The 25,404-nt window shown below is 35.0% G+C and overlaps 1 protein-coding gene across 1 annotated transcript in view; it reads left to right on the top strand.

Annotated features, from left to right (window-relative positions):
• Sntg1 (syntrophin gamma 1) overlaps window positions 1-25,404 on the top strand; it is a 783,297-nt gene that overhangs the window by 234,832 nt on the left and 523,061 nt on the right. Inside the window, exon 2 of the mRNA XM_010622657.3 lies at window positions 11,787-11,860. The gene's annotated coding sequence lies outside the window, so the exon portion shown is untranslated. The remainder of the gene's footprint in view (window positions 1-11,786; window positions 11,861-25,404) is intronic.

Here is a 25,404-nt window from a genome sequence, read left to right as displayed (position 1 = left end):
ATATGGTCCAAAACATATTAATACTGTGTTTGTGACTATACTACCTAATGAAAGGATTGGAATGTGGAATAACAATTACCTGATAAACAATGTAGGAGGAGGAAAAAGTGTATTTCCTCTCATAGTTTTCAAGGATTCAGCCCTTATTGGTTGATCTGGTGAGGCAGCACTTTATAGCAGGAAGGTGTGGCAAAGGAAGCCCATCCACTTCATGGCAGGGTGTGAAAAACAGAAAGGCTCACTTCCCCTAGCCCCATCTAAGGCCCACTACCAGCTCTTAAAAGTTTCTCAAACCTTCCAACAGTGCCACTCTAAAGAAGACACCAACACTTGGACTTTTGGGGTACTTAGCACCCCAGCTCTACCAGAACCCATTCTATATTCCCCTAATAGATAAAACTAAATGTGACTTGGTTTCATCGTGTATTTTAGTTTTTAAAATTAAAGTTTGAACTAATTATAGATGTCAGGAAGTTTCAAAGAAATATACAAGAAAATCCTGTTTGTTTTTCATCCAGCTTCACCCATGTTCAAATCACACATTGCCATAGTACATGGTTATGAAAGCCAAGCTATTGAGACTGACACAATGCACAGGATGTATTCAGCTGCATATCCATTCCTTTACTCTTCTGTATGTGTCATTTGTCACATGTGTATATTTTTGTACCTTCTACCACAACCGAGATCATAACTCTGCTTCCACCAGAGTTAGTTAGAATGGTTGGGAAAGAAAGAAAAACAAATGTAGACAAGAATTTACAGAAAACGTGCTCATATATTGCTCGCCCATTGAGACCACGCTCAAATCACCATCCCATTCCCAATCCATGGCGACCTCTAATCTGTCCTCCATTTCTGTGATTGTGTTACTTCAGGAATAGTATATAAATGAAATCATACTTTGTGCTTTAATATTGACGTTTTTTCATGCAGCAGCTTTCTTATGAGATTCGTCTAAGTCGCTGTGCATATCAATTGTCTGTTCCTTTTTATTGCTGGGTACTAGTCCACAGTACAGAATGGTTTGTCTAAACATTCATCCTTTGAAGGAACTTTCGGTTGTTTGCCTTTTGGCAAATAAATTTACTATTCATGCACAAGTTTCTGAATGAAAATAAGTTTTCATTTCTGTGAGACAAATGTCCAGGAATACCAATGCTATGTCATATTAAAGTCTAGTTTAAAAAGAAACAGCCCAATTATTACCCAGAATGGTTGTATTATTTTACATTTCAGCACTATATTAGCACATTTTTGGTAAATTCTTGCCTATATTTGTTTTTCTTTCTTTCACAACCATTCTAATAGATGTGCAATGATCTCATTGTGATTTTCATTTGCATTTTGGCATTACTCTAATAGCTGATGATATTGAAATTTTTCATATGCTCATTTACCATCTGTATATCCTCTTCAATAAAATATCTATTCATATCTTGTGGCCATTTTCTAAATAGATTATAAGGGTATTTAGTGCTCTGTTTTGACAATTCTTTATATATTTTAGGTACAAGTCTATTTGTGATTTGCAAGTATATTCCCACAATGTGCAATTTGTTCTTTCATCCTTTTGATAGGGTCTTTGACAAATCAAATGTCCTTTAGTTTGATGAGCTCTTCTTTATCAGCTGTTTATTTTTATGGATCGTGCTTTTGGTGTCAAGTGTTATTTTCCTAGTTATAGCTATATGGATACCAAATGTGTAGACCATTCATGGGAAAGGTTATTCTTTTTACTTTGCTTTATTTTAGGTCCTTCACCACAAATTAATTGGATATGTTAATACAGTTTACTTCTGCTTCCTCTGTTTCTTTTGTCTGTGTCTATCTAGCCATCAGTACCACACTGTCTTAATTACTGTAGCCATACATTAAGCCATAAAAAGAGATTCTTCTCTTCCTAATCTTCTTTATCAAAAATTCTTTGGCCAGTGTAGGGCCTTTATTAAAAAACATCTAGTAAAGATTATGTCTACACTATATCTTACTAATATCTTGATGGGTGCTCATTATACCTATGAATTATTTTGGAAAAATGTCGACATTTTTACTGTTTGAGTCTATCAATCCACAAACAAAATTTGTCCTCAGCTTATGTGAGTACGTCCTCTTAAAATTTTTTCATTGGTATTTTATAATACCAATATGTGAGGCCTATATAAATAAACAGAATCATTGCATTGTTATTTTCTGCTTGTCTCATATTCATATATGGAAATACAATTTATTTTTGTACATTTATCTTGCATTATATGAGTTTACTCAACTTCTTGTGGTGGAAGCTTTATTTTGGTAAGTTCCATAAAAATCATATATCCTATGCAAAGATAGATTCATTTCTTCCTTGGAAATCTTTGTATATTTTATTTATTTGTCTTCCCTTATGGCACATAATAGACTTAAAACTGTGTTAAATTAGATCTGTGAGAGTAAACTCTGTTGCCTTCTTGAAGCAATATTTTGTGTTTGGACATTTAATTTAGGGCTTGGGAATTTTTCTTCCAGATGCTTTTTATGCTACTCTTTGTTACTAATTTAATGAGAGATTTTATCATGAATAGGTATTGAATTTTATCTAAATCTATTAATGCTTGTCTCATAAGGCAAGACATGGTCTTCCATGATGATTGTGCCATGGACACCTGAAATAACTGTATTCTGATTCTGGTAATGTGTCCTTAAAAGTGCATTAGTCCTTTTTATTGATGGCTCTATTCAGTTCTATACTTTTCATAATTTTTATTTAATATTTTTCTCACTAAGTTTATTGGTACATTTTAGGTATACAGTACAGTTACATTCATTGTTGGGATCTTGTACCTTTATATGACAGGTCTTGGTTCTCAATTTTCCCCATATCCTTGCCCTCTGAGGTGTGCAGGTCCATGCTATAACTGTGGATTTGTCTGTTTCTCCTATTGACTCTAAGGGCATTTGAGTCCTGTATTTGGAAATACTGCTCTTTGGAGTGTAACATTGGGTTTGCTATGTATTCATCTTCAGTTAATCTACTTACTATTATATCAGTGGCTTCCTTTTCATGTATTTTTTTTTTGCTCTGAAGTCTACTTACTCTGAAACTAAAGTATTTTCATTTTATCATTTACATTATATGTAATTTTTATTATTATTTTCAGCTTACCTAATCACTGTATTTGAAGAGACTTTTTAATAAACACTTTAAAGCTAGGCTGCCATTTTAAGCTCATTTGATAATTGCTATCTCTGATGTTTTTTGATGATTTATATTGAAAGTAATTGATTGTTCTACTGTTGTATCATATTTCTCTCTCTTGTTTTTTTTTTTTTTTTTGGTACAGGGACCAAACTTGGACCTTGCACTTGCGAGGCAGACAGCGGAACCACTTAGCTAAATCCCTGGCCCCATAATTCTCATTTCTAGGTTGAATTCTTTCTTGCTTTCAGTCTTCACTTATGTGAATTCCATTTTGATTTATTATAATGTTTTAAGTATATCGATTTTAGTGGTGTTTATTGTTGTTCTAGTATTAAATATTCAAATTTATCTTATCACAGTCTATTGATATCAATATTTATCATTTCAAGTTGCAGTATTACATTTTTCTTGTCATTTACATATATATACATATATTTATATGTGTATATATATATACTCCTATGTATTCACACATACATATACATACACATATTCACACACATGGCTTAAGAACTCATGCAGTGTAGAATAGCTGGTCATGTCTACCTCTTTTTTTTTTTATTGTTTTTCTTTCCTTCATAAAGTTTCTAAACTTATTTTTTTAATGTTTTCCTTCTGTGCAGAGAGCTTCCTGCATCCTTCTATAAGGGAATTCTCCCAGCAATGAATTACCGTAGACTTCTTCCGTGTTTCTGCCCTTCCCTTTTCTTCTCCTGGAAACATTTTTGCTCCCCTTCATTCCTGAGGCACAGTTTCTCTACATCTGCATGTGGCCACTGTTTTCTTTCAATCATTGGAAATGTGCCCTCTCTTTGTAGCTTCCATATTTTCAGATGAGAGATCCGCTGTCATTTGATTAAAGGTTCTTTTGGGGGTAATATTTCGTGTTTTTTATCCATTTAAGTTTTTTCTGTCCTCATTTTTCAAACTTGTATTACGTTACATTTCTATGCAGATTTATTTGGATTGGGACAGCTTGTTGATTTAGAGTTTTATGTCTTTTAGCACTTGTGAGAAGTTTCCAATCATTATTTCTTTGACTTCTTTTTCAGTCCCATATTTTTTCTTCTCCCAATATAGAACTTCAGTAAAACCCAAATCAGAACTTTTATTATTGTCCCATAAGTTATTGGATATATATTTTATTTCTGTTATTCAGATTGCTTAAATTCTATTCATCTGTCTGAAATTTTGTTCTGTTGTATCTTCTGTTATTTCCTCTCTAGTATAAACTTCATCCATTTATGTTTTGGTTATTATATTTTTAATTATGCAAATTCTAATTAGCTCTACTTTTAACTTCCATTTCTTTGCTACCATTTTCATTTTTTCAAGAGAATTTATAATTGTTAAAGTTATTAAAATCCATTTCAGTATTTCACCATTTGACCTATCTGTGTTAGTGTCTGTTGCTTCGCTTTTATATTTCAAATTGCATTTCTAATGGCTCTTTGCATGATGAATTACATTTATATTATTTAAGGCACATTTTATATCTTATATCAGGAAACTGTTGATTTTGCTTAAATCTTTGTTTTCAGTAAGCAGTCATTTTATTCTGTTTTACTATGCAGGTCCTGACCTTGTTGTATAAGTTGTATATTTAATACTGTATATTCCAGAATCCTTGCTATGTTATTCTGCTTAACTTTGTTCTCATTCAACTGGACTCTCCTTAGATCCCTGTGCAGGCTGCATGGGTCACAGCTTTCATAAGGTTGGAATTTCAGCAGGGTTTTAGTCATCAACACTGTGACAAATTGGGTGTGCCACTATCTCAGGCTGCTGATGAACTTAATGACCCTGTCCTGTAGAGGTAATTCCATGCTATCCTGATTTGGCAGTGGGGTCTCAGCCATCCTGTCTTTGTAACATACAGGATCTGCTGCTGTCCTTATTGTTGAATGGTTCCCCACTGCGGCTTCTGCACTAGCAGATTGGTTTACTGGTGCTCAATGTATGTGGCAGGGTATGGTGTGCTGGCCAGGCGATGTTGGTGATGCTTCTGTAGTCAGACTATTGAGACCAAAAGGTCAGGCAGGGACACCTCCGATGCCACTTCCATGGTTGATCAGACCACTGCTGCTTCAGGTGTGGACTAGGTGAAGGGTCTTAGCCTGGCCTTATTGACTCTGTTAGTTTTCTGGAGAGAGTTATCAGTTGTCAGTGATACTGTTGGAACCATGTTGGTGTCACTCATGTGGATGAGGGTCCCTCTTACCTGTCAAGCAGAAAACTTGAATGTTCCTGGAGAGAACTCAATGCTGGCAAACATGCAGATTGAGGTGTATTTTTTCTTTGAGTTCTTTGCGGCACTGACCATTTTATCCTATGGCCAGAAAGAACATTTTTTATGTTTGATTTGTTTTATCTTACACTTTTTCAATATATATTCATGGGAATTGAACCCAAAACATTCACACTGAGATATTTCCTCTTCTGTTTTTTTTGAGAGAGATTCTAAGTCCCTAAGTTTCCCAGGTCATCTTCCAGCCTCAACTTCCCAAAGTGTTGGGGTCACAGTTGTGTACCATGCCTGATTTATCTTACAATTTTTGACGTTTATGGCTTTCAGAATTGTCCAGTACCCAGTCTGGAATATCAGGACATAAAAACAAAATTTAGGAGACATACTGTGGTGTTGCTCCGAAAGTCTTAGGTGCCCAGCGTTTTTTTTCTTTTAACTTCCATCTTTTGGAGTCATATTATGATACTCTTTTGAATTATTTCCAGCATCCTTAGTTGCAGTTGGAGAAGAAGAGCAAGGAACAATGCCTTCACTCTCTTGTTGAAAATTATAATCCTATCCTTTTTCTTTTTGTAAAGTATACATTTCTTAACAATGCAATGTTAAATTTTCTTGTGTTTTATACTTATAGCATAATATTATGAAACACACCATTGTTAGGAACTTAACCTTTGACATTTTATTTTGAATGCCTATGCAAGCTTTCTCTGTGCAATTTTGTTTATAGATAAACCTCAGTTCCCCTCTTTAGTACTCACTTTAATACTTTGAGGAACTCCTTAATAGTTTTCCAAAATGCTACATTATTCTGGAGAATAATACATCAATTTCTGTGATTATAGTGAAGAATATTAACCATGACTTTTGATTTTTGTAGTTTATTTTGTCTTGACATTGATAGAAGCATAAGAAAAAATAGCCAACCCTTTGTCACTTGATATATCTCTGCAAGTCTACAAATGACGTTCTCAGATGTGTGTGTGTGTGTGTGTGTGTGTGTGTAATATGGCTAAGAATTTCAAAATATGTGACAAAAATTATGAGATCGAAGCACTTGTCTTTTAATTATGTAATTACGTACATGAGTAATTCAGTTCTACATTTGCATTGTTTTTGTAGTGTTTGTTGCATAATAAAATCATCTCAAGGTATAGGGACTTAATCTCTTGAGCCTGTGGCACAGCTGAGAAACACTTCTTTTACTTCTGCATATTGCAGTAGTTGGCTATGACTCTTTGAGCATCTTAACTGGACTTTCAGATGTCCAAGACCACAGATGAGTCATCTAGTAAGTTTTCTTCATCTTCTGACCCACTTCAGACTTATTATAGGACCACTTGGATGGGTCTGCGAGACACTGAAAATAACCCAGCTTTCTTGAGCCCCAGGTATAGTGTTGGGCCTCACTGTTGCTGCATACCACTGAAAAGCTATGAGTAGTTGGTGTTCCTGAGATGTGCTGTAAAATCCCATTGTAATGGAGTCTGGATAATGGGAAGGCATAAAGATTATGTCTTTTCTTACAGTCTTTTTAGTGATTATAAAAAATGTGACTTATCCCTATCTGTTTATGCTCCTGAACTGACTCTAGCAAATCAGTTCATCATTATAGCACAAGAATCTTATAAGACATATTCTGAAATGTAAGAAAGTCAATCAAATATCATTAGATGAAGTGTTTTTCTGTAAATATTATATAATAATTATCTTTATATTCTTAAAAACTCCTGAAAAGCTTGACTACTATTCCTATGCTCACCTTGGAGTATGGAATGGTTTTTAGTATAAAGCTTTCCCTTGCTTACCAGTCCCTTTTGTTTTCAGATGGGAAACTTTATTCCATATTGAAGATACCAAACTCAGCTATGTGTAGTTACAAAATCTTAATAATTTTGTTTTCCATCTTTTAGATACTGCTTATATTCTTTATATTTAAGATATTATTGCTGCTTTTATTTTATGAAAAAATACAAAATGTCATAACAAAATAATAAGGATAGCAATACATGTTTAGCAAATTGCCATACATGTGCTTATAGCTATTGATAGGAAGTGTAATTTGAGATTGTCGTGTAGGTATAGTTCTTTATTTTGTAACAAAATATTTTGATGTTTGGAAGACAGAATATGTTTTTGTGAACAACATCAGGGTGCTTGAGTGAGTTTAGGCAAGCAGAAAGCTTACAGCTCTCCTAAAATCAATTGTGTAAGAACTTGTTTCTTCTTCTTGTAAAGTTGAAGACATTGGCACTTTTCAAATAGTGACAAACATGCTATTTTAAAAATGTTCTGACTATTTACAAAGACTTAGGTAAATACTTTTATAAACAGGGAAGGGTGGAGAGGGTGAAGGGAAGGCAGGGGTAGGGGGAAAAAACAAGAACCAAAATATATCACGTAAAGGTACAAGATCCTGATGATAACTGTAATTGTCTTGTTTACTTTAAATGTACCAATAAACTTAATGGAAAAAACAATGTTCTGACTTTTGAAATTCTTATTGTTCAGAAAATTGGAAAAATCAGTGTTGAAAGTATTTTTAAATGTACTCTCTCATTGGCTAATATTATTACTTTTTTTTTTTTTAAAAAGTCTGCGATGAAACCCTATACTGAAACCTAAATAATAGTTTAAGGCTTGCCTCATTAAATAATATATTGGGTAGAGTAACTTTTTAAATTTATTAATTTTTAAATTTTTAATTTTAAATATGCATGGCTAGCATTTCAAAATGCTTTAAAATTATTGATTTAATTTTTCTTTATTTAATCTTTTAATGTCTGTTTTTATTATTAAATTTGTTTTTTATATTTTGTTTGTTTCAGTGAATAATTATTTTACAAAAGATGTTACAGAGTACACAAATATTATAGATATATCTTAATTAAATGGCACATTCTGAATAACTGAAGGAAGCACTGTATTTTAAATGTTACATGCATATACTTAAGCTGTATATTTACATTTCCTAGGTAAATTTTTAAATCAAATGTGGGGATTGACTTTTGGCTCTCAGAAAACTGGAACTGAAGTATTTGTAACTTTTCCTCTCATTTAAGCACAATTTAAGATTCTGAACAATGTATATAGCAAATACATAAAGACATTAAAAGGTAGCATTGAGCTGACCATCAGTGAGTTCAGAACCTTAGGAAGGGCATGGTAGTCAAAAACCAGAAATTTGTGTTTTTGCTTATCTGTACTGATTGGATAAAATTTTGCAATTTGTTCTTTCTCCTATTTTTATTAAGTAATAAATAGATTGATAGGTTTGTTTTGCTGTTTATTATTTTATCTATAGTGAACTTTCCATGAACTGTTCATTTTGGTTTTTACTTTTTACTGGATATCTTAGTTTCTTTCACAGTGTTACACTGAAGCTTTTGCAGAACTCCCAACAGTTGTTTTAACTTGAAAACAAATAGGTAATTGTGGAATTTTGGCTGGTAAATAGTAAAAAAAGAGAAACACAAGCTGAGACATCTTGTTATCAAGACGCCTTTATGGTTTTTCGTTTCATTCTTGCTTCTGTGTGCATCTGGGACTATGAGCTTGACCACTTTGGCCATTGTAACTAGTTGTGAATCCATTCATCTCTGTACGAAAGAAATCCAGGGTGACTAGTTCAGTGGGGACTGCATGTTGCTGCTGGGAGTATTCCTACTTTCGCCTCTCAGACACTTTGATACATTTAAGTTTTTTTTTTAAATCTGAAAAGTTTGATGTATATTTACTACTTCAGAAACAAACCCCTTAAGCCCCATAGAATACTTTAATAGAAAAAAATAGATGAAAGAAAGAAATGGGGTTAGGTTAAAAGTATTATATCATTCAAATATAACTAAGGAAACACTCTAGAAAAAAACTTACATTTCAAAATATGGTTTACATTTCAAAATTATTATTGTTGTGCAGTTAATACACTAAATTTCTTTTGACACAAGAAGCAATTCTCTGTTGTTGGTGGGAGTGCAGAATGGTGCAACCACTATGGAAATCAATATGGAGATACTTCAAAGGACTAGAGGATCCATTTGACCCAGCCATAGCTCTGCTGGGAATCTTTCCAAAAAAATTAAAAGAATCATACCACAGTGATATATGCACACCCATGTTTATAGCAGCACAGTTTGTAATAGCAAAAATTTGGAAACAGCCCATTGGCCCATCAGTTGGAGACTGGATAAAGAAGATGTGGTTTTTCTATAAAATGGAATACTATTCAGCCATAAAGAATAGGAAATTAGATTCATTCATAAGAAAATGGATGCATATTGAGGCTATACTCCTAAGTGAAATATATAAGTCACAAATGTGTAAATACCAAATAGTTTATTTGGTGTGAACAAACTATAATAGTACATAAGATCCTAATGAGATAATTGACAATGTAAAATAGGAAGAAAAGGGCTCAAGGTGTAGGGAAAGTGGGATGGGTAGGAGAAAGGTAATAAGGGAAAGGAAAAAAAGGAGAAAATGAAAAAATGGAAATAAAATGTTTGTAAATGGGGAGGGGAAGTGGCAGTGAAGAGGGTAGAGACAAGGGGACAAAATGAGAACCAAGACCTGTCATGTAAAGGTACAAGATCCCAGTGATGAATGTAACTGTACTGTATGCCTAAAATGTACCAAAAAACTCAATGAGAAAAAAAGAATCAATTCTGAGTTCTTAAGAATTAAAATAAATTTTGAATCTGATACATGGGTTCATGCATACTGGATGTACTAAAATATAGAGATACAGAAATAAGGCATAGGACTTATCTCTCATATTGATTACATTTTTTTTTAATTGCTGCAATCTTGGTGGCCTAAAGAGCATTCCTTTGTAATCTCAGTTTCCTTGGGTCGGAATGGGCACAGTTGATTTCCTCGTTCAGGATCTCACCAGACTATATTATCAGGTGGAACATGGGATTTTTTTTCCCCTCACGCTTATTTAAGTGGTTGGCAGAATCCAGTTCTGTAGGACTGTGGGTCGCACTTTCTTGTCTACCAGACAAATGTTGCTCTGAGCTGTATCCAGCTGTGAGAATATTTAGGCATGTGATTTTCTCCCCCATACAACTACTTACTTCTTTCAGGCCAGCAGCAGAATTTGTCCCAGTCTAATTCTCTGACCTTTTGTAAATGTTTGCACCTGATGAAGTCTGGACACCCAGGATAGTCATCAAATTGATTATCTTAAAACTAAATTAAATGATTTTGGATATTGCATTTACACAATCCCTTTAACTTTGTCATCTCATGAGCCTCATCCCTGTAGCATAAGCTCAGTGTATAGTCAAGACTATATAGGAGTGGGGATTTTGAGTGCCTTCTCAGAATTATTCTTACCACACCTTGGAAACTCTATTCTACTTTAGGGTTCCCAACTTGATTATGATTCAGATTTTTCTGCGAAGCTCTTAAAAGTGTGTATCTATAGGCATAAGAATAAATCTGAGTCACATTCAGAATCAAAATATATCTGCTGAATCTAATGTATATTTTCTATAAATTGCATCAGCAACTCCTCCACAGGCAGCCCCACTAACATGGAAACGCTGCTAATCGCTACTCTACGAAATGTAGGTATCACACCTAGTTATCATTTTACTATAGTATTAGAGTCTTTTTAACACTGCAGTTAAATTTGTGAGGGGACAAGTAACATAAATGGGATAACTAAAAATTAAGTGGCAAATGCAGAAACGTCTAGTGAGCCTCGGGGATGAGCAGGTTGTTGATCAAACGTGAATTGTGTTGCCTCTTACAGGTTCAGCACTGTTCTACTGCAGACCTGGGTTAATACCTAAGTCTACTAAAAAAATCATTTCTTTTCGGCATCAAATCAATAGGTGATTCCTTACGATAAGTGCTTTTAAATATTATCACTAATCTAAACTTGAGGTCTTGGTATTAATAGTTTAGTTTCAAATGCCAAGTGTTGGAAAGTGAAATTTTGGGCAAATTACCAAATACGTTTTTTTTTTTTTTTTTTTTTTTTTTTTTGGTAATAGGGATCTAGCTCAGGTCCTTGTGCTTGCGAGGCAGGCGGTAGAACCACTGAACTAAATCTCCGGCCCACTAAATACTCTCTTGCTTTTCCCTTCAAGTCAATAAAGTATGCTCTATAGAGCTTGATCTTGTGGCACTAGCCATTTGGAAAATATTGTCTTATTTCTGCTCTTCATTCATGAGGACCAGAGCTATTCCTAGAAGTTGATGAAAAAGTGTGGTGAAATTGGATATAAATGTGCTCTGTATAAATGTATGCATCATGGGTAAAGGGAATACATTTCCTATGTACATTTCATTGCTTCTATTTTGAATATTCATAGGATTTATTTTTCTTTTTTTCTATTTTTTCTCTAGACTGCCTTCCAGAATGTTAAGATTGCCAGAGAAGTGATTACAGCAAAGGAAAACATTGCTCTACCTAAATTCAAGTAAGATAATTACATTATAATAAATTATTGTGAGTTCATCAATGAAAAAAATAATTTCTCTACTTTTTTAAGATAATTGTTTTCTTTGATATTAGGCTTTTTGAAGCCTCTTTATCTGTTTTGGAAATATCAGTTTTCTTTATACCCTAATGCTTGGTCATAGTTAGATTGTATTTCAGTAGATATTTTTTACAATATCCACTTAAACACTTATATTAAGTGAATTTTTTTCCCCTCAACAAGCATCATTTAGGAGAAGGAGAAGCATCTCCATTAGCTTCTGAAAGGTCTCCTTTCTCGGGTACAAGATCAAAGCCCCCCTCACTGAGACAAGACCTGAGTGTCATGCTGGAGGGAGCCTGGGAGTCCTAGAGATGAGGAGATAAGCAGGAGTCCTTGGGAGGCTCAGCAAAGGTGTTTCCTGACATGCAGCGGAACTGTCATGTTCTCCCTTGTTTGTCATGAACAATGGATGACTTCATGAAAAAATTAGTAAAATGAACCAAATGCACCTTCAGAAATGGTATGTGAGTCAGCAGAGTGAAAAACCCATATACCATGATGGTGTCCCTGGCCTTGTGCCAGGACAAGTGTCTCCTTAGGAAGGAATCACACTGTGTTTTGAAGGGAAAATTTGGAATAGGAGTTATTAATCAATTTTCCTAATATTTCTCATCATAATTTTGAGGCCTTATGTCCTAAACTGCAAAGACTTGGAATGTGCCTTTAGTGAAAATCAGAAAACTCACTTCATCTTAATGTTCACCAATTGCTACTACTGATAACTGCATTGTATACATATTGATGCAGCAGATATACTTCAATATAATATAGAAATAATGAGAACCTTCAATATATTTCCAAGTGCTATGACAATCATGGCGTATTAAGACTGGATTCATCCACAAAGATTAGAGGAGAGCTCTGGCTAGGTTCTGAAAGCCATTGCCAACCTCAGAGGTACCTGGGTTACAAGTGTGCAAGTGTCAGGATCATTCTACCTACTGAGCATTCTGTTGGAGTAGATAAGAGCTAAAGTTTCCAAATGGTTTTTCCTAGCTGGATTTCTTTCATAGTTTGTCTTTTTGTTCCAAACAGATCAAAGGGAAATTATGCAGAAGCTCAATAGATAAAGGAGAGCTACAAGAAGCCCTTTCATTGGGGGTAGGTCAGGGTGATGTAGGACTTGGCTTCCCTTCCACTATCTCGCTTACCTCTCTGAATTCTTTCCTCAATCCCCAAGTCTCCAGAGTAAACAGACATCATCACTTCTTTGTACGCTGTGATTCTTTGTTTGTTCAGTCCTTCATTTGGAAGTACATGTGGAAGAATTAACTGAAGGACATAGACAGCCCACGATTCAAGTGGGGCTTATAAAATTACATGTCGCTAGTCATAAGTGGAAGTTATTGTTTGCCATTGCTTGAAATTTTCCACCATGACGTATTTCTGTCTTTGCCTTTACTTCTTCCCTGTGCAAAGCCCACTTTATATAATTTTAAAGGTCATACACTATAAATTTTGATTAAAGCACAATAAATAGAATAGCATTTGCCCCTTATCCACATCTTCACATTCCATATTTTCTCTTACTGTGGTTTAGGCATCTGCCGTGGACTATAGCTCGAAAATATTAAATAGCAATAACCAAAAATAGACAATTCATAAATTTTAAATATCACATTGTTCTGAGCAGTATGTTGAAATCTTGAAGTGTGCTACTTAGTGCCAGCTGGAACATGGTTCTTCCTTTTACCATAGTATACATATACTATAGTCTACCCACCCTTTAGTTACTGAGTAGCTGTCATGGTGATCAGGTTTCCGTTCCAGTATTAATTGCTTGTCTAAAAGTAACCCTTACTTTAAAAATCCTTCTAATAGCCCCAAAGCACAGATGTAGCGATAGTGACAATTTTATTACAGTGCAGTATCATAATTTTTCTATTTTATTATTGGTTATTACTGTACCTAATTTTTAAATTCAACTTCACTGTGTGTGTAAGAAAAATATAGTATACATACATAATTGAGTATTATTCACAGTTTCAGGAATCTACTGGGTGCTTTGGAACATATCCTTCATACCTAACAAGTTACAGTTATGTGTTTTCCGTGATGAAATGGAAAAGGGCAGTTGTAAAGGGAGTAAACGAAATTCACTTGAAAGTTGTTGCTTCGCTTCTCAAAGAACCTTCTTAACAAAATTGCATAAGTGAGAACCAAGACCTGTCATGTAAAGGTACAAGATCCCAATGATGAATGTAACTGTACTGTATACCTAAAATGTACCAGTAAACTCAATGCAAGAGAAAAAAAAAGAAAATTGCCAAAAGTAATTCACATTTTACTTTTTATCTCTGAGAGGATTGCAAGTGTTTCTGTATCTTCTTAAGTATTTATCTTGATCTCATATGTTTTATTACTGCACACATTTGCTCCTATTTAAAGCCAGACTTTCTCCACTTCTATGTGGAGATAGCCCCAGGATCAAAAGCAGCCTGCATGCCCTGGGTGCCAGCAGCTGTTACAGCTGGACTGTCAACTTCTGCCTCGTGTTTACAGCCTTTTTACGTGGCTAGCGGAAATCTCAGCCCTCCAGAGCACTTTCTTCTTGCTAGAACATGATAAGTGTTTATAAGTCCTTAAAATGGAACGTAAATATTTAATATTTTAAGCCTAAATTTTATGCTGTTGTTTCTTTTCTGTGTTTGGGGGATATTTGGAGCATCTGACCTTTAGTTTAATTAGTCTTTCCACAGTCTGTCTACACTTTATGTTACTGTAACTGCTCACAGGATGTGATTTCTGTTGGTCCATTTACCACCAGAATTGTTGTTCAAATTCCTAGTCCTTTCATGCAGGTTTGTGGTGTTACAGAATTATTGACTTTACTGGTAAAAACATCTCGTTTTCTAGGGTTGCTGACTGTGCTGTTTAGAATGAATACAATTACAGAAAGATCAAATGTAACCATGATGATCCTTAATCCCAAGACTATGAGAGTTTAAAGAAAGTAACTATAGTTTCTCTTTGTGTCCCCATGGTTTACTCTCAGGCTAAAATGTAAAAACATAAGGAATCCCAATAAATATTTCAGAAAAATTAATCAGTTGATGAGATTCTCTGGCACTACATTCTGTGCATCTCAAATGCTTTCTCCTATGGTTGAAAAAAGACTGGCTGAGCTATATTTTTTAAAGACTGGCTGCACTTTTTAAAAAGTCTGTTTGGTTATTTTCCTTTCTATCTCTCAGTCAGCAGAAATAGACTTTATGCAAGTTCTTTGTGTTACTTCTCTTTTTGAGAACATTGGTCCGGACTGCTTGGGCTTGGTAATACCTTTTCTGCCTATTCAGGAAATTTTGATTGTGAAGTTTGGTAATTCTACCAAAGTAAAAACCATCAGCGGCCTCTCAGGTCTAAAAGCATGGACCTGTGTCTACCCATGAAAAAGATTCAAAAATAATATTTAGGTCACCATCAGATACCTTTGGCAATAGCAGAAAAACAACAAAAAGTTCTAAGAAATATTCTCATAAATATCAGCACGCTGAGTGCTGGTCATTGTGGCAAAGCATCAGAACAGAATTAGAAGAATCCTGCAATATATCATTTAAAATGTTAGAAGCAGGTGGTATTTCCCTATGAGCGTGGACCAATTGGTAGACTCTTCACATCACCCAGCCGCCTGCTTCCCAAATCTCATCTACTGCTCTGGTTTTCAAGTTGCAACAGCCCTGATAGTTGTGAACACCCTCTCAGTGATTATGAAGCCTTAGATGCAGTCAAGGTCTCATTTCCTGACGTCTCTGACTGTCTCCCCTGTCCCGGACGCAGAGGCTACTCTGTGGCACAGTGCCCATCATGATTGCCATAGAAGAGGAGCCCCCACAGCGAGGACGGTAGCTCTACCCCAGGAAGGCCCACGGAGGCCTTGTTGCTCAGAAGTCCTGGTTGCAACCAGCAAAAGCTCAGATTCTAATAAAGTCATGGGGTTAAACCTACAAAGTAAAACTGAGGGCTGAATCTGTGGGTGTTTCCATTGTAACCTTATAGGGCCCACATAGACCTCAGGTTTAGACTACAATACCCTAAAATACAATCCTGAGTGTTGAAATTCTGAAATATCAGTATCTCTAAATCTAAAATCTCTAGATTTTAATATCTAGAAAGATCAAACTTTTGAAAATATGATTTTACAAAAAGTAAATGGGACTTCTTCTTATTAAAAAGCTTCTGCACAGCAAGAGAAGTCACCCCAGTGTGAAGAGTCAACCCACCATAAGGGAAAAAAACTTTACCAGCTGTTCCTAAGACAAAGATCTACTATCTAGACTATATAAAGAGCTTAAAAAAATCAGATCTCCCAAGTTTAAAGACCCAATCTAAAAAATGGGCATATAAATTGAATAGACATTGTTCAGACAAAGATGTAGAAATAGCAAATAAACACATGAAAAAAATGTGCTCAACATCACTGGTCATTTGAGAGATGCAAATTAAAACAACTCTGAGATTCCATATCATGCCAAAAAGAATGGGTGCTATAAAGATGATAAGGGAAGAGAAAAATATGAGAAAATGAAGAAATGGAAATGAACTGTTTGTAAATAGGGAGAGAGGAGGGGTGAAGGGAGGGCAGGGACAAGGGGAAAAAATGAGAACCAAGACCTGTCATGTAAAGGTACAAGATCCCAATGATGAATGTAACTGTATGGTATCCCTAAAGTGTACCAATAAACTCAATGAGGAAAAACAAAAAGCAATCAACCAATATCAATTGCTGGCAGGGCTGTGGGGAAAAGAGAACCCTGCTCTACGGTTGGTGGGATTGCAGATTGGTGCAACAACTGTGGAAATCACTTTGGAGATACCTCAAACAACTAAGATTAGAGGTCCCATTTCACCCAGCTATTACTCTGCTGAGTATCTTCCAAAATAAATTAAAAGAATCATACCACAGCAGTATATGTGAACCCATGTTCATAGCAGCACAACTGGTAATAGCTAAAACTTGGAAACAGTCCAATTGCCCATCAACTGGAGACTGGATAAAGAAAATGTGGTTTTTCAATAAAATGGAATACTACTCAGCCATAAAGAATGAGAAATTAGAGACATTTATACCTAAATGGATGTACATTGAGGCTACTCTCTTAAGTGAAATAAATAGTAAATATCAAATTGTTTCTCTGGTGTGAGAAACTGAAGGTGTAAATAAGGATTAAAAGGTATAATAGGTATTGTGAAATAGGAAGAAAAGGTCCTGGCTGGGGATTTAACTCAGTAGTGCTGTTGTCTGCCTTGTAAGTATAAGGTTCAGAGTTCGATCCCTAGTATTAAAAAAAAAAAAAGTATAAAAGGTCCAAAGGGGAAGGGGAAGTGGGAGAGAGATCGGGGAAAGGAAAGAAGGGAATGGAATTAATATGATAAAATGAAAAAATAGAAAACAGTCTTTGTAAATAGGAAGTGGTGGAGAGGTTGAAGGGAGGGCAGGGAAATGGGGAAAGAAGTACCAAGATACATTATGTAAAGATACAAATTCCCAATGATGAATATCATTATATTATATACCTAAAATGTAGCAATAAAATTATTTTTTAAAAATTAACTAATGAGAATTTATTTGAGAAACATAAATGCATGACAGAACAATTTAAAGGCCACTTATACAAGGAAACAGGCAGGAATAACATACATAAATACTCAGATATAACAACAATAGTGACAAGGCTATAATAGTTGTAAAGAGACAAACCATATCCATAAACAAATAGATAAAAATAAAAAATGTAAACATTGCATATTACTATACTGGTTATTGTATCAATCTAGTTCTGTCCTGCAGTCATCTGAAATAAGGAAGGGCAGTCTGTTTTATGACAAAATAAAAAGCCAAAATAGATCACCACAATACACACAATCTTGTAAAGAACCAAGATCTGAAGAAATTTGGCTTTTTAAAAAGGAAAATAGGACATCAAAAAAACTTTTTGTACAAGAGCAGTACATACATAGGTCAATGTTGTGTTAATGTACTTCTTGCAGAGTCAAATTTGTGAAAAGTAAGTGCATAAATCCAAAGAGAGGGCTGGGGATTTAGCTCAGTAGTGTTGTAGCAGGTCACAAGGGCAAGGTCCTGAGTTTGCTCCCTGGTACCAAAAAAAGAAAAGGAAACTAATTAGAAAATTCTGTACATAATTTATACTTCCAGAGTTGAAAATAATGTATAGGTGAGCTACACTGCATAGCAAATTGAACAAATAGATGCAAATAATTTAAAATATTAGGTGGAGACCTATAAAAACAGAAATAGAAGAAAATCTAAAATGAACATTTGGCAAATCCAAAAGTGTTTTATAGTGACAGGTAATAGCCTATTGCATGGAGGTAGTCCATAAAACTGGCTGACTTTAATGACCACTGTATTTAGAAAATAATGTATAGGTGAGCTACACTGCATAGCAAATTGTACAAATAGATGCAAATAATTTAAAATATTAGGTGGAGACCTATAAAAACAGAGATAGAAGAAAATCTAAAATGAACATTTGGCAAATCCAAAAGTGTTTTATAGTGATAGGTAATAGCCTATTGCATGGAGGTAGTCCATAAAACTGGCTGACTTTAATGACCACTGTATTTTGAAATCTTACATCTCAGTGAGTCATTGCTCTTCTTATATTAGGGCATTCCTTTCCCGGGGGAATTCATTTCCTCACATTTCCTCCTCACATCCATTTCTACGTGGTGGGTCTCCCCCCGGATCAGTCCACTCAGATCCATACACTCATCTTTTCTGGAAACAGCCATAGATACACCCAAAATGCTGCTTTACTAAGTTGTTAGGTATTTGTTCTGCCTAATTAGTACAACTATCCTCTCTATACAACAGAAAATTCACAGCCTCCTACAGAACTTGGCTTTCTGTCCCCTTTATAAGAGTTTTTGAAATTTGTCGTCAGTGGGGATTGCAGTTTAAGAGATTTAAAATTCAAGATTACAGTGGTCATGATTTTAATCTTATCCACAGAACTTGGCTTTCTGGCCCCTCTATAAGAGTTTTTGAAATTTATCATCAGTGGGGATTGCAGTTTAAGAGATTTAAAATTCAAGATTACAGTGGTCATGATTTTAATCTTTAAAATTTTGATTTTTTGAAATTTTAGACATCAGGGATTTTGATCTTTAGGGATGTAAACATTTGGGGTTATGCCATGTGGGACTGTGTGCTTGGAATTATGATGAGAATCACAGGTTGTGCACTTAGTTCAGTGCTTTGACCTATTTAACTTTTGTATTAATTTGTAAACATTACCTGTAACTCTTTGTGCTATAATATGCTTTCTTTTCACAAATGCATAAACTGTACAACCACCTATACATCCAAGTATCCCCCCAAATATTTTAGCCCCCAAATATATCCCCATGCTTTACCTGTTCAACTCATGTCTCCTCATTTTTGAGCTCCTAAAACCTACAGATCTTTACCTTTTCTAAATTTGGTTTAACAACATGTAACTTGTGTCTTTTAATGAATGGATGGATTAAAAATGGGTTGAATAAGATAGTATTCACTTTTATTTTTTATTTTCTTTTTTTGAGACAGGGTCTCACTATGTAGTTGAGATTGACCTGGAACTCGCTATATAGTCCAGATTGGTCTTGAACTCATGGCAATCCTCCTGCCTCAGCCTCCCAAGTACTGGGGTTAGGGTTATAGGCATGCACCACCAGGCACGGCTTTAGTATTCACTTTTAATAATAAAAGAGATACTGATATTTGCAATAAGAGAGATAAACCTAAATACACTATGGTAAATGAAAGAAGTTGTTAACAGAGAGATAAATTTTGGGTGATTATGTTTACACTAATAAACATAAAAAGAGAGTAGAAGGCTGATGACAAAGGTTAGAAAAAGGGAGGAAATAAAGAGATGTACCATAGGTCAATGGCTACAAATCTGATATTATGTAGTATTATTACTCTAGAGATTCAAAACATGCTAGAAAGTTTAAGATGCTCTTACCTCAAAAAAAGAGAACTATAGTCTATAAAATATGAATTTATTCGATGTTCCAGAAACATATACTTTAAAATGGTAAATTTTATCCTATGTGAATTTTAACTCAGAAAAAAAAAAAAAGAAATCTAAGGTAGGCAAAGGAGGGCAAACTTCAACCGCATTTAATAAAAATTCAAGTACCTCAATTCTAACTATTCTTTTCCCATGCCTCTATAATGATAACAATTTCAATTATTTCTCCTTACTTTCTGTCCTAGGTTTCTGTTACTATAAGAAGAACCTGAGATAATTAACTTATAAAGAGACAAGATTTGTTTTGTCTCACTATTTTAGAACTTCCAGTCCCTGATGCATTGGGACCTTTGCCTGGAGCATGTGGTGAGGTAGCATGTGACAGCAGGAGTATATGCCAGAAGAAAACTCTAACCTCATTGAGAATATGAAGCTGAAAGCGATAGAGGAAGGTTTAGAATCCACAACCTCTTGTAAGGCACACGTCCAATAACCTAAGCACCTCCCACAAGCCTCTTCTCCTAAGGCCATTAGAAGATACTGAAGATCCAAGCTGTGTTATTTTTCCTGCCATTGTGACCTCTTGCAGAGAAAGTTTTGAATTTGTTCTACTACTAATTGTACTTGTTTAACCTTGTCATTTTATTCAGTCTGTCTGAACGTGTTCTTCAGGCTGTCCTGTTCTAGGCAACCATCCTGATCATCCTGCACCTTATTTTTAATTAATTTAAGGTGGTTCAGCTATTCTAACCTTACATATTCCCTATTATCAAAATGTACCTGTTCATTTTAGATATAGTACCTCCATTTTTAGACCCAACTTTTTGTATTTGCTTTTCCTGGTGACCATTAATATAAAGTTCACTTTTTGTTTCTTTTATTTACCTTTATCTAATTCCCTTTCTAATAGACTAAATTTCCAAAAAAAAAAAAAAACCAAAACCATTGGCTTATATTGTCCCCATTCCTACATCCTTGGATAGGTGGGTAAGAAGGACCAGCACAAGTCATATGATTCCATTTGCCATGCCATACTTTCTGATTATTTTTAAAATTTAACTGAGGTAAATCGGCATTTACAATAGTCATTGTTTCTATCATTTTAAATTCTTAAGGAAGTAAACAACTTAGTGCAATGTATAATTGTTAAAAGTGGTTTATTTTTTACTCAGGTGTAGTAGCTAATGTGCATACAACAATTACTAGATAAGAAAATGATCACAAATGCTATCCACTAGATGCCTCAGTGGTGCGAAGTAACATAAACAGTGGTTTTCAAATGTGATATTACCTGTTAGTCTTTAGAATGTCTACCGCTTTTTTCTACATGTTGTTTTTAAGTTATAGTGGTGGAAAATCAATGCTTTGAAAAGGGGCCAATTGATCAAAAGAACACAACTCCCTTGAAATTAGTGTCATAAGAATTATTTAAAACTAACCCTAACTTTTCAAATTACTCTTCACTTGTGTCACAGAATGTAATATCAAAATTCAATGGGGCAATTGGTGACATCAATGAGAATATGAAATTATATTCCAAAGTAAGATCGAAATAAATAAACTATTGCAAAAGTGTCATTTACAAAGTGAAAAATCCTAATCTAAATGCGTGTAAATTAGAGTCATAGAATAACAGATACGTAATAGCAATGTATTGCATAGTATTTTCCTTATTTTTCTTTTATTTTTTAAGAATGTCTTCAATAACTGGTAATATGCCTGTTTCTATTATTGCCGATTTCATTTCTCCAAGCTCTCTCTCTCTCTCTCTCTCTCTCTCTCTCTCCTCTTTTTTTTGGTACAGGGGATTGAACTCTAGTCCTTGCACTTGTGAGACAGGCGGCAACACCACTGAGCTAAATCCCTGGCCCTCCTCAAGATTTTATGTTGAGATTATGGCAGATCAAAGAGTGCTTCTTAATAATCCAAATTTTTTTAACTACATGACAGTAAAATGTTCTAAAATTGCAATGTTTGAAGAAGATAAGCAATTGATCCTTGGTTAAGTAGCATATAACTAATGAAATGGAAGACAGAAATATATAACAGTTGGGCAAATATTATTAAATCAATATTATTTTATGTGTAACTCTACATTAACCCAATATATTAATAATAAATGTAGTCCTACCTTTAACAGGAAATATTTTGCAAGAAATGATTTGTGAGTGTGTGTGTATAAACCAGACATGTTTGGATTATGCTGGTTTCACACATGTCGCATGCTAATTTCTTCCAGCTTCAGCCACTACTGCAGCAGTCGTCTACCTGGATATCCAGATATCAGTACAGGCACAAGCTACCAACACCTCATCTTTTGTCTGCATTTCTATCACTCACTCACTCACTGTTTTTTTCCTTCTCCCTGGAAATGTTCTATTTAAGAGAGACACCAAGGAGCCAAGTGCTATAACATTAGTATTCCATCAGACAAATGCCAAGAAAATGTTGTCTCAAGTCACATGAATGCTCCCTCCATCTTCTACAAATCCCTTGGGGTCAATGCTTCCTCTCCAGCCTTCTAAGAAGGAAGCTATCTCTTCTCCTGCAACTGAGGAACCATGGAGGAGGACATGTCTGCACCATTCTCTTTGCTTAACCTAATCTCTTCTTTTTCCTCGTAAGCTCCTATCTCTTTGCTCTTCAATCCTCCAGATTTTGTCCATCTGCATACTTGATGATAACATCCAATGAGCACATAGTCACTCTTACTCATTTACTAAAGATGATACCACTTATCCAAACACTACATCTATACCATTTCCAGAACTTTTCTGCTTCAACATTCACCATGTTGCTTACTTTTCTCTCATTGCTGAGACAAAATACCTGACACCCAAAGTTAAAGGGGGAAAGATTTATTTGGCTTATAGTTTGTAAACGTTTTGGTCCATAATCAGCTGGCTCAAAGGCAGGGTGGCACATGGCAGGGGACACTGGAGAGGAGAAACAGTTCATGGCCCTCCCATTGTAACAAAAGCAACAAGGGAATTTAACAATGTCTTGCTGCCCCTTTTATCATAGCCAGATTACTGGCATTAGGATGGTGCCAAATGAATCACTCACCTGCAGTGATTTAGATATCCCACACCCTTAATCCCAGCATCACACATTCCAGATTTAGCCACCTTTAAAGTAGAAAGCCCCACCTCATCCTCATGAGGTTCTGGCGGCGGGGGGGAGGGGGGGAATCTAAACACAAACCATAACATTCACCTTGTGGCTTAACGCAGCATCCTGGTTTCCAGTCCTGTACCAGTTTCTTCTTGGCTGTTTGTCCATTTGTCCACAGATACCCACCCATTCCTATGTTTATTTCCAAAGTTGCATTACTGCCTGTGACCATATCATGTTCAAGATCTCAGTTTTATAACTCTGTGTCCCAGGTTTATAATTCACTCAATGTAATTATGCCACTCTCCAGTTTGTTGATGATATGTAATCCGTTAATTTTTATCTCATCTCTAATCCTTTATGCCTATATACCAGCTTCATATAATTTATATCCTATTATATAACAATATAGTCAGTATTTTGTGTGTACCTTCAAATTTTTTTGCCTTTCTTTCCTTCATGCAAGTCACCAAAAAAAAAAAACAAAAAAAAAACAAAACAAAAAAAAAAACCACTTAACCAGGGTTAGAACAAATTTATAGCTGTTAGCCCAAGTAGCACAATATGACTACAGGAAAAAATACAATATTAATGAATTCCCTTTTAACTTGTGACCACAAACTTCAATCAGGTCTTAACTTCCTTCCAGTAATTATTTATTTGATTTGGCTATTTTAGTCTTTATTCTCTCCCACATTTCAGTGAATTTCCTCCTTCATTGTCATGCCTAATAACATTGCTTTTGCTTTTCTGCTGTTTAAACAATAAAAATGAAATACCCTATCTAGAAGTGAAGAATTCTACTACACTTCCTGCATGTATATCCTGTCTTTCTGTTACTATAAATGCAGTGTGTACCCTCCCATCTTAGCCAAACTTTTAATTTTTATATTGGATCCCATGCTTTTTCACTAACTCATAGAGTTTCGCTAAATTGTATCTCACTTTGCCAAGCATTATCAATTCATCTACCTCGGCTTTATTTTCCAAATTCCATCAAAACACAAATATAGTTATGTCTTAAAAATAAAAGCACTTCCTTAGCTCTGCCTATCTCTCAGGATTCAGCCTGAAATTTTCACTTTCTTCCATACCAAGCTTCTCGTAGCACTTGTAAGAACTCCATGTTTCCAAATAGTCACACTTTATTCACTCTCCCAATTATTACAAAAAAGTTTTCACCCATCATTGTACTTTGAGCACTCACATCAAGGTGACTAGTGGAAATCTCACTTCTGCCCCTTTACTCTCCTGTAACATCCTCCTTCATATACTATTCATTTGATTGTCATTATTGTTGTTTATTCAGTGTACATTGCTTGATTTTAACAATGTACATTGCAGCATCAAATTAAAAGATGTCATGAATGGTATTCTTTTTTGGTGATACTGAAGTTTTAACTCAAAGTATTTCCAATGAACTACATAGATCTTATTATGTTTTATTCTGCGACAAGTTCTTATTTTGTGGCTAAATTATTCAGCTTGGGCTTTAATTTGATCCTTTTGCCTCAGCCTCCCAGTGCACCTGGAGTATAGGCATGTGCCACCATGCTCAATCAATTTTGATTGATTGATTGATTGATTTGAGGTGCTGGGGATTGATTCTAGGGACTCACACATACTAGGCAACAGCTATATCATTGAATTATACACCTCCAATTTTCGTAAACTTGCTGACCTGCATAAATCGTAATCCTATGGAAAGAGAATTGGATAACATGAGTAAAGTGCTTAATATAATCTTTATCAAATAATATTAATGAAAGGATTTATAAATACCAAGATCTGTTTGTTCTTTAAAGCTCAGTCACAAGTAATTTGGGGAAATGTAATGCTTAAATTTTATTTAGTTTCTATAGCAGCTTTGCTAATGAGAAGATATCCTTGGCCCATTTTATACCTGATATAATTTCAAACAAAAGTATTATCAAATCACCCAAAGCCATACAGATGTAAAATCAGGATGCAAATGCTTTGAGAGTTTGTGAGCATACACACATTGTTGTAGTTCATTTGCTAAGAATGAGTTTGATGGTCAGATGCAATGCCATGCTTATATAGTCTCTAAGGATGTTTTGTAAGATCATAGTCATTTTCACAAAAGTATTATAATTAAGGGAAGCAAATAAATATCTACAACAAAGTCTATTACATCCACTAAGTACAAAGCTCTGCACCTTCTAGGATGGAAGTGATCCAATGTGATCAGCCAGACAAATGCCTAATCAGTCCAGGAAATGGCACCATTTTGGTAAGGTTGTAATGCAAAGAAGCCTGGGTGAATGGGAACCTATGTCTCTCAATCCATGCATAACTCTCATTGGCCACTTTCTCGTTAGCCTATGATATGTGACAGTAATGTCCAGAAAAAGAAGATAGATTGAC

This window comes from Fukomys damarensis, unplaced genomic scaffold, assembly GCF_012274545.1.
Source record: "Fukomys damarensis isolate Sample0158 unplaced genomic scaffold, DMR_v1.0_HiC HiC_scaffold_5, whole genome shotgun sequence".
NCBI classification, from domain to species: Eukaryota; Metazoa; Chordata; class Mammalia; order Rodentia; family Bathyergidae; genus Fukomys; species Fukomys damarensis.
Note: the sequence above shows the minus strand (reverse complement) of the source record. Positions and strands in the feature narration are given on the sequence as shown.